A 12,600-nucleotide genomic window follows, 5' to 3' on the forward strand; every position below is an offset into this window, starting at 1 on the left:
GGCTCAAGTGATCCTGCTGCCTCAGCTTCCCGAGTAGCTGGGACTACAGGCATGCACCACCATGCCTGGCTAATTTTTTCTATATATATTAGTTGGCCAATTAATTTCTTTCTATTTATAGTAGAGACGGCGTCTCACTCATGCTCAGGCTGGTTTTGAACTCCTGACCTCGAGCGATCTGCCCACCTCGGCCTCCCAGAGAGCTAGGATTACAGGCATGAGCCACCGTGCCCAGCCTCAACTATGTTTTTAAAAGGCCATTCCAATGGTACGTCAGGTTGGCAGCTTCTGATTGCTGTGTTGTGTGATGTGATGGATGATCTCATGGTCATGGGTTCACTTTCATCCCACCTTTATTATAAAGAGTGTGTGTGCCCTGGTCTGATACAATGCTCTGTGGGATCCTGTGCCAGTAAATCAGTTACTCCATATGCCCTATGGGCAGGAAAACATACAATATTGGTCTGTTCTGCTCAGAATGAATTTCTTACCCTTCCGGGGTAGAAGGAGTCTACTGTAGTCAACTTGCCACTACAAATGATCAGGCTGGTTGGTACCCTCGAAGGCTGGTGCCATATTGAAGGCTCAGTGTTGCTCTCTGCTGCTGGCAGTCTGGATCTTTGGCAGTGGTGCGGCAGTAGCTACACCAGCCTTAGTTGGGTTGTTGGGCTCATGCTGTTAACCCAGACCCAGCCTCCATCCCTACTGCCTGGGCTCTGTCTCTCCTCTGCTCACCATGCCAGCACTGGGTGACTGATTTCAGAGCTTCACTGGAGTCAGCTGGTTGTGTTATTTACATTTGTACTCAGTTTTTTTTTTTTGTGTGTGTGTGTGTGTAATTTTATTTAACTGACCTTATCAGAGGGTCACAGATTATTTATTTATTTATTTTTTCAGCATATTATGGGGGTACAAATGTTAAGGTTATGTATGTTGCCCTTGCCCCCTGTATACCATGGAGTACTATTCAGCTCTAAGAAACAATGGTGATCTAGCACCTCTTGTATTTTCCTGGATAGAGCTGGAATCCATTCTATTAAGTGAAGTATCCCAAGAATGGAAAAACAAGCACCACATGTACTCGCCAGCAAATTGGTATTAACGGATCAACACCTAAGTGAACATATAGGAATAACATTTATCGGGTGCCGGGCAGTTGGGGGAGGAGGGGATGGGTATATACATACGTAATGAGTGCAATGCACATGCACCAACTGGGGGATGAACACGTTTGTACTTGGTTGTTTAGTACTATTGGTTGGAAGCTAACATGCAAAAGATCACACTTCCTACCCACATCCATATGTCCATCCACATGCCCCTACCCAAGACATCCTTGTCCTATATTTTTCATTTTTTTTTCCTTCCAGGCTCCTGACCAGCCACCCAGGACATTTCCCACTTTCCACGATTTCATGCATATTCTAATCTTGAGCCACTTTTCTTCAGCACAAAATGGGTGACCAGGTGTACTACTCAAAACTGCTTGTTGGGAAGATTTGCTCTTGCTGCTGTTTTTCAAGAGTACCCCTTAATTGAGGCTGTGGTACAGCTGCTGACTGTGGAGAGGGGCAGCTTTGAAAGCTTTCATTTGGTGTTACACGTACAACAGTGCCCCCCTCATTGACTGAGGACTTACTGTGGGTGTTGTGCCAGCATGTTAATTCTAGCTATATATTGGGGGATTTGGGAAATGATCACTAGGTGCGTGTGTGGATCCTGTGGAACCTTTATGAACAGGACTGTGGCAAGGTTCCATTTATTACCTGGCTCTCATACACCCAACTCTAAGAGGCAGGTTGTGATGATGCTTCGGGACTCCAGGTACCAGTGTCAACTCACACCTGTGTCCAGTGGTCCTAAAGAATATTCAGATCTTTCCCCAGTGCACATTTAACCAAGTGAATGGCCGCAGGTTCCTTTAGAGAAGGACCAGGGTGGTGGGTTCTGTGTACTCTTGGCTGTGGTGTTAGAGGGTGTTGGAGAGTCCCTGCCCTCTGCAGAATTGTCCTCTTCTTCAGTCGGTGGGTTCTGTGTACAAAAACTTGCTCATGTCTGGAAATTCTCCAAGACCTTTTATTGGAAACATCACCATCAGATGCTAGATAATCCACGATTGATCTGTTTTGTTGGCACAAACTGAGTAGCATCCTTGTTGACTGACCATCTATTTGCCTTCTAGGACATTGCCGTCCATTAGCCATCCCAACAACTCCCTGTGGCTCACATCCCCCCAACTTCAACCTTGCTGCTTGTTACCACAATTGCTCTCGCCTGGATTTTGGCAGTTAACAGCTGCTAAGTGGCCTCTACTGCTCTGAGCTGCTATCTTCCACGTGGCAATCCGTGAGCCCAGCAGAGTAATGGCCTCTCCTCCCACCAGTCCTGGCCTGCCCTTTCACTAGTCTGCTCCTGTGGCCTTGGCAAATGGTATATCCTCCAGGCCTTCCTAATAATCATCTGGTGGGTTTTCAGGCCTTCCCTTGTATGCCCACTTCAGTGTGCCTCTTCTCTGAGCCTTGTAAGCCATTTTCCACTGTTGTCATCCAATCTGTTCTTCCCACCTCACTTAGCACAGTTCTTGGCCTTTTGCTTGCTTCTTGGAGCTTTGCTAGTAGCAAGTACACACCATTTCCTGGGGGCTTTGCCAAGGGGTTACATATTATTGCTCAGAAGAATGCTCTCTCTTTTATCCAACCTTATGTCCTGGCCTTCCTGACCAAGCTCCATCAGACTGTAATTCCATGTGGCCTCCTGCTTGTCTTGCAGCAGCTTTGGTGCAGTCTCCTTTTTGAGAGGGGTATGTATTATCTTCTGGAGGACAGAGGTCTTTGTGTCATCTTCAAGAAAGGATGGGAGGAGTGTTAGTTCTGTATGAGGAGGGGTGGGCCACTTCTATAGCTTTTGGAGAGTTCTGGAAACTCTGGTTTGGGGAGCCAAGACTTTGGTGACTTTTAACCCAGATGTTTTGTCCAATGTGTCAGGGTCCCATTCTTTCCCAACCAGGGATCTGACCTTGGCATAGCCTATCTGACAGGGATGGGAATTTAACTGTCTTAGAGCTCAGCTACTCTGGCAATGAAGTCCCGGGTCTGGTCCTCAGCTTTCTCTGCCCTGTTTGCAGGGGGTGATGCCTTCTTGTAACCTCTCAGGGAGGTTCTTTGGCTTCACACATAACCTTTAATCAGCAGTTAATCTCTCAGCTACTTATTGTCCACCCCTTTCTGTAATACCTAGCATAGCAATTCCCAGCTAATTCAGTTATCCTTGTAGCCGCTCTGTCTCCTGCAAATCTCAGATGCCAGCTAATGCATTTCCTTCCATTAGCGTACCATCTTCAATGGACCACTGCTGAAAGTTTTAAAACTTGAACTGCCACCATATGCCAAGGGCTACTGTGCTTCACAGAGCACTGGAGGGAGGGTCCCTGTTGCAAGCTGGGCCGGGAGTGATCCACCATCTAGCTCTAAAACTCCATCTTAGAATACTTTTTTCCTGGCACCGTTTATGGGGCCAGGTGTTGTAGATTGAGCAGAATCTGAAATGGAGTTTTACCTTCCGGATACTTCTGCAGGAGCACCTTTGACATCTTTACATGCCCTCACTGATCAGGCAGCAGTTCTTGGCCACTCTGGGAAGGAGCATGACTTTGGATGAGGCAGCGCTCTGCCAGTGAAGCAATTTCTAAAGAGGTCATCAGCACTCCCAGCAGCTGGGATGACAGGCTCCTATCCATGGGGTATCTGGGAGTGCATCAGAGTGACCACCACAGTGACTCAGTAGCAAGGCCTGTACTGAATAGCTCTGCGTCCTCTTTCTGAGCTTTCTGAGGGCACAAGCTTCCTGGTTAGTGAATCCAGGCCGTGCCTGTAGGTGTGGCTACCAATTGGCTGGTGCAAGATAAAAGAAGAGAGGAAGAGAGAGATAGGGATTGGGGACTGGAGCAGTGATCTGGGGCCACGTGGAGCCAGTGAGGACGCCTGCCCCGGGAGCATCCAGACCGGCTGCTGCTGCCCCCAGGAGGTAGATGCTGCCCCGAGATCTGTTTCATGGTAACTTGGCATAAAGATTAGGTGCAATCAAGACTTCTAAAAATTCGTCTTGTAGCCGGCATGTTTTGCTTCACCGCAAATTGCTTTTAGGCAGTTGATCACGGAGGGAAAGCTATTGTGTTTGTCACATGTCACAATCACACTGATGTAATTTATAGGTTAAGATTCACCCAGGAGAAGTTGCGACATACAAGGAGCTCAGGCTCAGGCTCACACCTGCCAGTCAGAACGACCTCGTGGACTTCCGCAGTGAGCCTGCCCTCCATTTCTGACCAGGACGACCAAGGCTGAGTGAGCCCAGTGGGGGCCCTGGGAGCCAGGCCATGCCCGGGAGCCCCCCACTTTACACCCTGACCCCTGCTGCCCTGCCTGGCCCTGCCCTACCCCGACCTCCTGGGTCCTCATACCCGTGCTGGCCCTGGGAGCAGCCAGGGCTTCTCTTATCACTGGGGCTGGGTCTCACCCCTGGCCCTGGTTTGGGGGCTCCAAGGAAGAGCAGAGGTGGGGGAGGGCCAGGGTCTTGCAGGATGGTGACCTGTCTGTGACCTGGTGGGGGCCTGAGCAGATTCTGCACCAGGCTGTTCTTCGTCCTGCCCGCCAAGCCTGCCTCCCAGGGGCTGTGGGGCATGTCTGGGGCTGAAGGCCTGTCCTGGCTTCCTGCTCCAGGCAGGACCCTAAGGCCCTTGTCCCCAGCCACATTCCCTTCATGGTGGAGCTCAGCTATCCCCTTTGTGCTTCTGACAACAGACTCAATAAACAGTACTGACAAGGTCCCCCCACCCCCCCAAAAAAGAGCTTCTAGCTCTTCATGCCATGTGCCCAGATTCCTGCCCTTCTCCAGAGTCAGACACAGGTTCTCTTTAGGGCTTCCCTAGTGCCCCGTGCCTTGCCAGTGTGGAGCCCCTGGGCAGGTATTTCAGTTGTGACCAGTGCATCCAAATGGGGGATCTCGAACAGGGGGTGCTGCTTACCTTGGAGCCTGTTTAATTCTTCTGGTGATGCTGCTGGAAACACTGCCCAAACCAGTTTTGGAACTTGCCCATTGCAATCCACAGAGGGTCAGTTTGAACCACATAGGCAAATTGTTTCTTTATCGTCATACATCATATCCAAGCTAAAGTACCTCTTTAGTAGCCCATTTAACTAAAAAATGTATAAAGCACAGGCATTTTAATGCGTGCAGTCTTGATAAGAATGTCATGACTAAGCATGCGAGGCATTGAAGCACATACTGAGAATTTCTTTCCCTATTAAATCCATAAATAGTAACCATTTGACATGCTGACTCTAAGTCGGTAATTATAAGGCAAAAGCGCTTTGATCTTTTTCTTTACGTGGCTAATTTATTCTCCTACCTTGTCAGATAAAGAATTTTATCTTAAAATATTCCTCTTTCCTTTTCTTTTAAACATTTCCCACTTCTTTATTCTCCTTGACAGGAAGATGACAGCGGCTCTATTGAATGGCAACAAGCTGGGGTATGTCATTAAATTTTAATCACCTTCCTGCCTGTGAAGTTGATAATTGGAGATCATTTAATAGCGCCTGCTGCTCTGTTGGCTCTCTGCAAAGGAGTCACATGTACAAGGCAAAGAGCCCAGTTATCACTATAACCCAAGTTCATCTCCATCATGGATTTTATGCCAAATGCCCCAGTACCCAAACTCCATGAGCCCGAGCACCTCTCCTGAGGCCATATTAGATTGCCTTTTGTTTCTTTCCTCTTAACCAATGGAACAATTGTGATGGGACATGGACATTGGCAGGTCAGCCTTACTTATCAGAGACTGAGTGACCCATCTCCCTTGCTTTCCTCTTCTGAAATGCACGGGAAAGCCGTCTCCTAGGCCGTATGTGGAGGGGGAAGGGGAAATACGTGAACTCTCTGTGTCCTCCTCCCAATTTTGCTGTGAACCTAAAACTGCTATAAAAATAAAGTCTATCAATTTAACAAAATAAAACAAAACTGCCTCCTAACTTCTTCCCACCTTGCTCACTGACAAAAAATGGATGTGACAACTGACCACAAACAAACTCTCTCCTCTGGCCCGATCCAGAGCTGTTTTAATTTTAGCTGTGAATTAGTATCTCCTGTGGTCTTGCAACTCTCCAGCCAACTGTCACCTATGCTCTTTCTATTCTTCCATCTTGTATCTATAGAGCCAGGCTTCTTTTTTCAAAGGGATAATTCTGCCTTTTGTTCCATGAACCATTCTTGACCTTCATCCTAACAAACTTCCCACTCTGTGGAAGGAATTACTCTGGTGATATGTAGCTTAGAAGCCTCATAGCTCAGTGTCCAATTCTGTACTCTTTAAAACACTTTAGGCTTCACACCGAGCATCTCTGCATAAGTGGGGACACTCATTCTCTCATTATTCCCTCATCCATCCATTCGGCATGTATTCATTTTGTGCATGCTACTCTTCCAGCATTAAGGACATAGCTGAGAACCAAAGAGGTGTGCTTCCAGTCCTTGAAGAGCTTATAATCTAGTGGGAAGACAGATGTCGCCTAAGTATGCAAATACTTGATTATAATTGTGATGACTGCTGTAAGAGAAGCATGCAGGGCAAGAACATGCCACAGGCAGATGTGGCCAATATGTCCTGAACAAACATGTAGTACAGCCCCCTAAGTGCCAGGGGGTGTGCTAGGATCTTAGGGATGTTTTCTCATGTAACCATCACAATAGCACTTTGGGATAGACACCATAGTTCTCGGTTTACATATGGGGTAACTAAGGACCCAAGAGATTAAACCACTAATTGAGGTTCCAAGGTTAGTAAGTGGTAGCATGTGTTTGTGTCCAGAACATGTATTTTAATTGTTAGGCCACGCAATTGGCAGGTTAGAGTTCAGAGTCCTGGCAATGAGTTAGCTTAGTTGAAGAGTCTGATGGTTATTTTCATGTTTAATTCCAAATGCCAGCAAGTTCAGAGAGTGAGGTCACTGGACTGCAATAGGCAGCACTGTTGAAACAGTGACAGAGAATCTCAAGGTTGTCACATTTGTGAGCAAGGAGGGCAGCTGCCTTCTTTTGAAAAGAAAGCATTGTTATTTTGCTTATCAAATGTCAAAGTCTTAATGTAAGTTTGGGAATCTTTATTTGTTCTCTTGCATCAGGAGGTGGATTAATTAATTTAATAAAGTGTTTGAAAAGTGATGCAGTCTAGGACATAAGATCTCTGATTCTGCAGTCAGTAGGCTCTGGTTTAAATCACGACTCCAATACTTCTTGGACAATTTGCTTAATTTCTCTGAGCCTCAGTTTATTTGTGTGTAAAATGACAATGACAATAATGCCTTCCTCAGGAAAGGTCATGAGGACTAACTGTGACAGTGCCTATTGAAAACCCTCATATAGGGTTAACCATTCAACAATGGGGGCTATAGCGTTGTTATGTTTGTTTTGCTATTATTTCTATTATAGTTCTGAAAGCATGTCTTAGTTAGCCTGGGCTGCTACAGCAAAATACCATAAGCTGGGTGACTAAAACAATAGAAATTTATTTCTCATAGTTCTTGAGTCTGGGATGTCTAAAAACAGCACCAGCTGTTTTGGTTCTCCTGTGAGGACTCTCTTCCTGGCTTGCAGACGGCTGCCTTCTCCTCATTCTCCCTCACAGTAGAGAGAGAAAAAGAGAAGGCAAGCTTTTAGTGTCTCTTCTTATAGGGGCACTAATCCTATACTGAGGGCTCCACCCTAGTGATCTCATCTAAACCTAATTACCTTCCAAAGGCCACATTTCAAACACCATCACACTGGAGGTTAGAGCTTCAATGTATAAATTTCAGTCTATGCATGAATGCATGGTGAGAAATAGTGGATCTTAAATGCTGAAATATACAGTTTGGAAATGAAGTAATGAAGTTACCTGAGGTTTTCTTCCCCCATGTTTTTTTTTTTTTTGTTGTTGTTGTTCTTATGTTCACTTGTGAGACCTATTTCTGAGCAAAACCCTAGGATGAAACTATATTGAGCTCATTATTCTGAGGGTGACACAAATCCTGCTAAATACTTTATTAGGTAAATAAAATATAAGCTATAGATATCAAAAAACATGGGAAAAAATCCTTTTCTACTTATTTCATTTATTTAGGTTACTAATTTTACTTTCTTTGTAGCAATCAGCTTCAAAGTAGAATTGACCATACTAGAAAGCCTGGACTTTGGAGATACCCAGCTCAACATCAGAAGAAGTTTAATTTATTATTATCCTTTCCCTGAGTTATTACTTGTGAAATGAGAAAAGGTTTGTACTTAAATACTCTTTCCCTGCTGTCCTAGTATGTCAAAGTAATGCACACAATGTTTCATTTTCACATTAGAAAGCTCAGGGATTTTTGTATAAAGTCTAATCTTTATTTTTTCATTTCTTTTTTTTTATTTGAGACCGAGTCTCACTCTGTTGCCCTGGCTAGAGTGCTGTAGCATCAGCCTAACTCACAGCAACCTCCAACTCCTGGGCTCAAGCGATCCTCCTGCCTCAGCCTCCTGAGTAGCTGGGACTACAGGCATGCACCACCATGCCCGACTAATTTTTTCTATATATTTTTAGTTGGCCAATTCATTTCTTTCTATTTTTAGTAGAGACGGGGTCTCGCTCTTGTTCAGGCTGGTTTCAAACTCCTGACCTTGAGTGATTTACCAGCCTTAGCCTCCCAGAGTATTAGGATTACAGGCGTGAGCCACTGTGCCCAGGCTTCATTCTTCATACGTGTGTATGTTTCACATGTTGATAATAGTCACCACATATCCATTGACTCAGAGAATTTATGGATATTTATTTCTTCTCTGCAGCAGCCTGTGGTGCAGGCTCTCTCATATTCCCTCATTTAACAATATTTATTGAGTGCCTATTATGTGTTGGACATCATTCTAGCTATTGGGAGGATATGGCAGCCAATGAAACAGAATCCTGCCCGCAGGGAACTTAGCTCGTTGGTTATTATGACATTTTTATTTAAAATGGGCTCATTGACTGCCTTTTGTACATGAAACGTTGGTTAAATTTTCACTTAGTGAATCCAAAAGCCTTTATTTTAATTACCTTGCACAAAAGCATATAAATCAAGTTACTGAGACAGCTGTGTTTAGAAAACAATTTCATGTTTGGCACTAAAGTGAGATTGTAAGGTATGCACCGTGTTTCCCCGAAAATAAGACCTACCCATAAAATAAGCCCTAGTAGGATTTCTAAGCATTTGTGCAATAGAAGCCCTACCCCGAAAATAAGACCTAGTGATGGGCGTGGCTACGCAGCGCATCTGCACAACCCATGCATTTTGTCTCGGAGTGGTAAACAAGACGTGCAGCCCTTCTCATCTGCCCCATGACAGCTCTATTGCTTAACATGAGAGATTGGGGCCAATGGTTCTAAAGGAAACAGAGTCGCAAGAAATTCCGGATGGAATTCAGGGTTTGGATAGTTATGATGATGTTCCAGAAGATGACGACTTAACTATATTTGAATAAATGTAGATTGTTGTACCGTACTTAAAACAAATAACACATCTCCTGAAAATAAGCCCTAGGGTGTCTTCTTGAGGAAAAATAAATATGAGACCCTGTCTTATTTTGGGGGAAAGATGGCATTAGAGAATATAAGGAAGCATACAAATATTTTTACCAGGACTGTTGGAATGAGTCACTAGGCTCCTAAGTTTAAGAGTCACTAGACTCTTAAGTCATTTAAATATTTTATTTTCATACAACTTACGCTTCTTTCTTTTTCACCAAAGTAGAAAACACTGTGTAAATTATCTTGACATTGTTTAATATCCTAAAGTGAAAATTAAGGTTTTATTCCATACTTACAGTGCTGTGAGAGGGTTTCATCTGAAACCAAAAGTGTTTCAGATCATTACTAATACCATCAGATCAGTTATGGGGGAAATTTGGTGAGCTAGGGCCATGAGATTTATAAGGGACAGGAAAAAAATCTGTGACTAAATCATGTATTGTTATTAAATAATAACATTTTCCTCTAAAGGGAATTGTTCACCCATTATATCTTCTTCTTCCATTTTAAACATTTTTCCTTGTTGACTGAATCCCTACTGGAAGTTCCTGACTTCATTCGGCTGCTACCTGCCAGGATGAAATAATGGGGTGAATGAAGTGTGAAGTTAAATAATGATTCTCCACAGACAATGTAGCCACCAGTGAAAGTGATGTTTGTGAATTCATGTTTGCTTATCAGATTAATCCCTTCATTTTAATGTCCACTGATAAGAGTTTAAGCCTAATGAATAAGTAAATGTTCTTAGAGCACAAACGATGTCGTGAAAGTGGATGTAATTTCGGAGTTTTAGAAAAATCTTATCCCTCCCCCACTTCTATATGTGTTGCTACTAGTTTCCTCCTACTTCCTTTCATTCATTTTCATGCAAAACTTCCTTGTTTGAAGATGTCTTCGTGACAATGCTGCTATGAAAATTTTCATTTTCTTGGGAGGTAGCAATATTCCAGTCTTTGGTTGTGGACCTTATCATGGCTACACCAAGGCCATTGTCACTTAATTTGGGGAAGCAGGAAGATGATGGTGGGGCTGGTAGACTAGGGAGGAGTTTTGCCACAATACTTTAACCAACTTACTGGCACCAACTAAACCAATCAACAAAACTAACCGTAGCATCACTTATTATTTGTGTATTTGAACTCTGTAATTCAGTGCATACTACACATTTAGGATTATCATGTCTTCTGGATGAAATAACCCCTTCAGCAACAGTAATTTTCCTTGTTTAGAAGTCTAATTATTAATAGTCTGATATTGATATAGCCACTCTAGCTTTCATCTGATTAGTATTGTATATATTTTTCATTCTTACTCTTTATATTTAAAGTGGGTTTCCTTTAAATAGCATATCATTAGGTCTTGCTTTTCTTCATATAATATGACAATCTTTGCCTTTAACTGATGTGTCTATATTATTAATGTAACTCTAGATATGTTTGTATTTAGATTTGCCATCTTGCTTGTTCTTTCTGACATGTTCTATTTGTTTTCTATTCATTTGTTCCCCTTTTATTGTCTTTTTTTGGATGGAGTATTCTTTATGATTCTATTTCATCTCTTCTATTGGTTTATTAGTTATACTTCTTTTTAACTATTTTCATTGTTCTAGGGTTTACATTATATATCTTTAGCTTACCAGAATTCAGTTTCAAACAATATTATAGTCCTTCCTGTATTATGTAAGAACCTTACTATAATGTAGTTCCATTTCCTTTTTCTTGTTCTTTGTCCTACTACTGTTCTTATGTATTTTACTTTAACAGATTTTATGAAAGGTACAATGCCTATTTTTACTTCAAACAGTCAATCATCTTTTAAAGAGCTTAAAATTTAGAAAAATGCCTTTTATGCTTACCCATGTTTTTCCTTTTCCTGGACTTTCTTTGTGTAGATAGAAATTTCTATCTTGTGCCATATTCCTTCTGCCTAAACAACCTCCAATAACATTTCTTGTCATACTGGACTGCTGGCAGTTAATTCTTCTCAGATATTATTTGTCTAGAAAAATCTTAATGTTGCCTTCATTTTTGAAAGGCATTTTCACTAGAAACAAAATTCTGGCCTGACAGATTTTTCTTTTCCTTTCAGTTCTTTAATGATGTTGCTCCATTGTTTTCTGCTTACATAATTTCTGTTAAGAAATCTGTTTTAATTCCTGTGCCTCTGTAGGGAATGTTTCTTTTTTCTCTTGTTAGCCTTCAATATTATCCCTTTATCTATGGTTTCAACAGTTTGGCTGTGATGTGCCTCAATGTGCTTTTCTTGGTATTTATACTGCTTGGAATCTAGGAACTTCTTGAATCTGTGGTTTATATTCTTTTATTAATTTTGAAACTTATCTCTTCAAATATTCTTTCTATCTTGTTCTCTGTGTTTTGTCTGGTACTGCAAGTATTTATATTTTAGACTGATTATGTTCCACATCTCTTGTATGATCTGTTCTTTGTTCCTCACTTTTTTTTCTTTGCAGTTGAGTTTTGGATAATTTCTATGGACCTATCTTCAAGTTCACTGACTCTTTTCTCCCATTTGTCCAGTTGCTGATAAGCTGGTAGAATGAATTCTCTATCTCATATATGCTAGTTTTTCTATTTGATTCTTTTTTCAGAGTTTTCATTCTCTGCTGAAATTTCCTATTAATACATATTGTCCACCTTTTTCACTAAATCTTTTTTTTTTTTTGAGACAGAGTCTCACTTTCTTGCCCAGGCTAGAGTGAGCTCCGTGACGTCAGCCTAGCTCACAGCAACCTCAAACTCCTGGGCTCAGCGATCCTACTGCCTCAGCCTCCCAAGTAGCTGGGACTACAGGCATGTGCCACTACGCCCGGCTAATTTTTTGTATACATAGTTTTATTTGGTCAATTAGTTTCTTTCTATTTTTGGTAGAGACAGGGTCTCACTCAGACTGGTTTCGAACTCCTGACCTCTAGCAATCTGCCCGCGTTGGCCTCCCAGAGTGCTAGGGTTACAGGTGTGAGCCACCGCACCCGGCTGACTAAATCATTTAACACCTTACTTATG

This window comes from Microcebus murinus, chromosome 10, assembly GCF_040939455.1.
Source record: "Microcebus murinus isolate Inina chromosome 10, M.murinus_Inina_mat1.0, whole genome shotgun sequence".
Taxonomy (NCBI): domain Eukaryota; kingdom Metazoa; phylum Chordata; class Mammalia; order Primates; family Cheirogaleidae; genus Microcebus; species Microcebus murinus.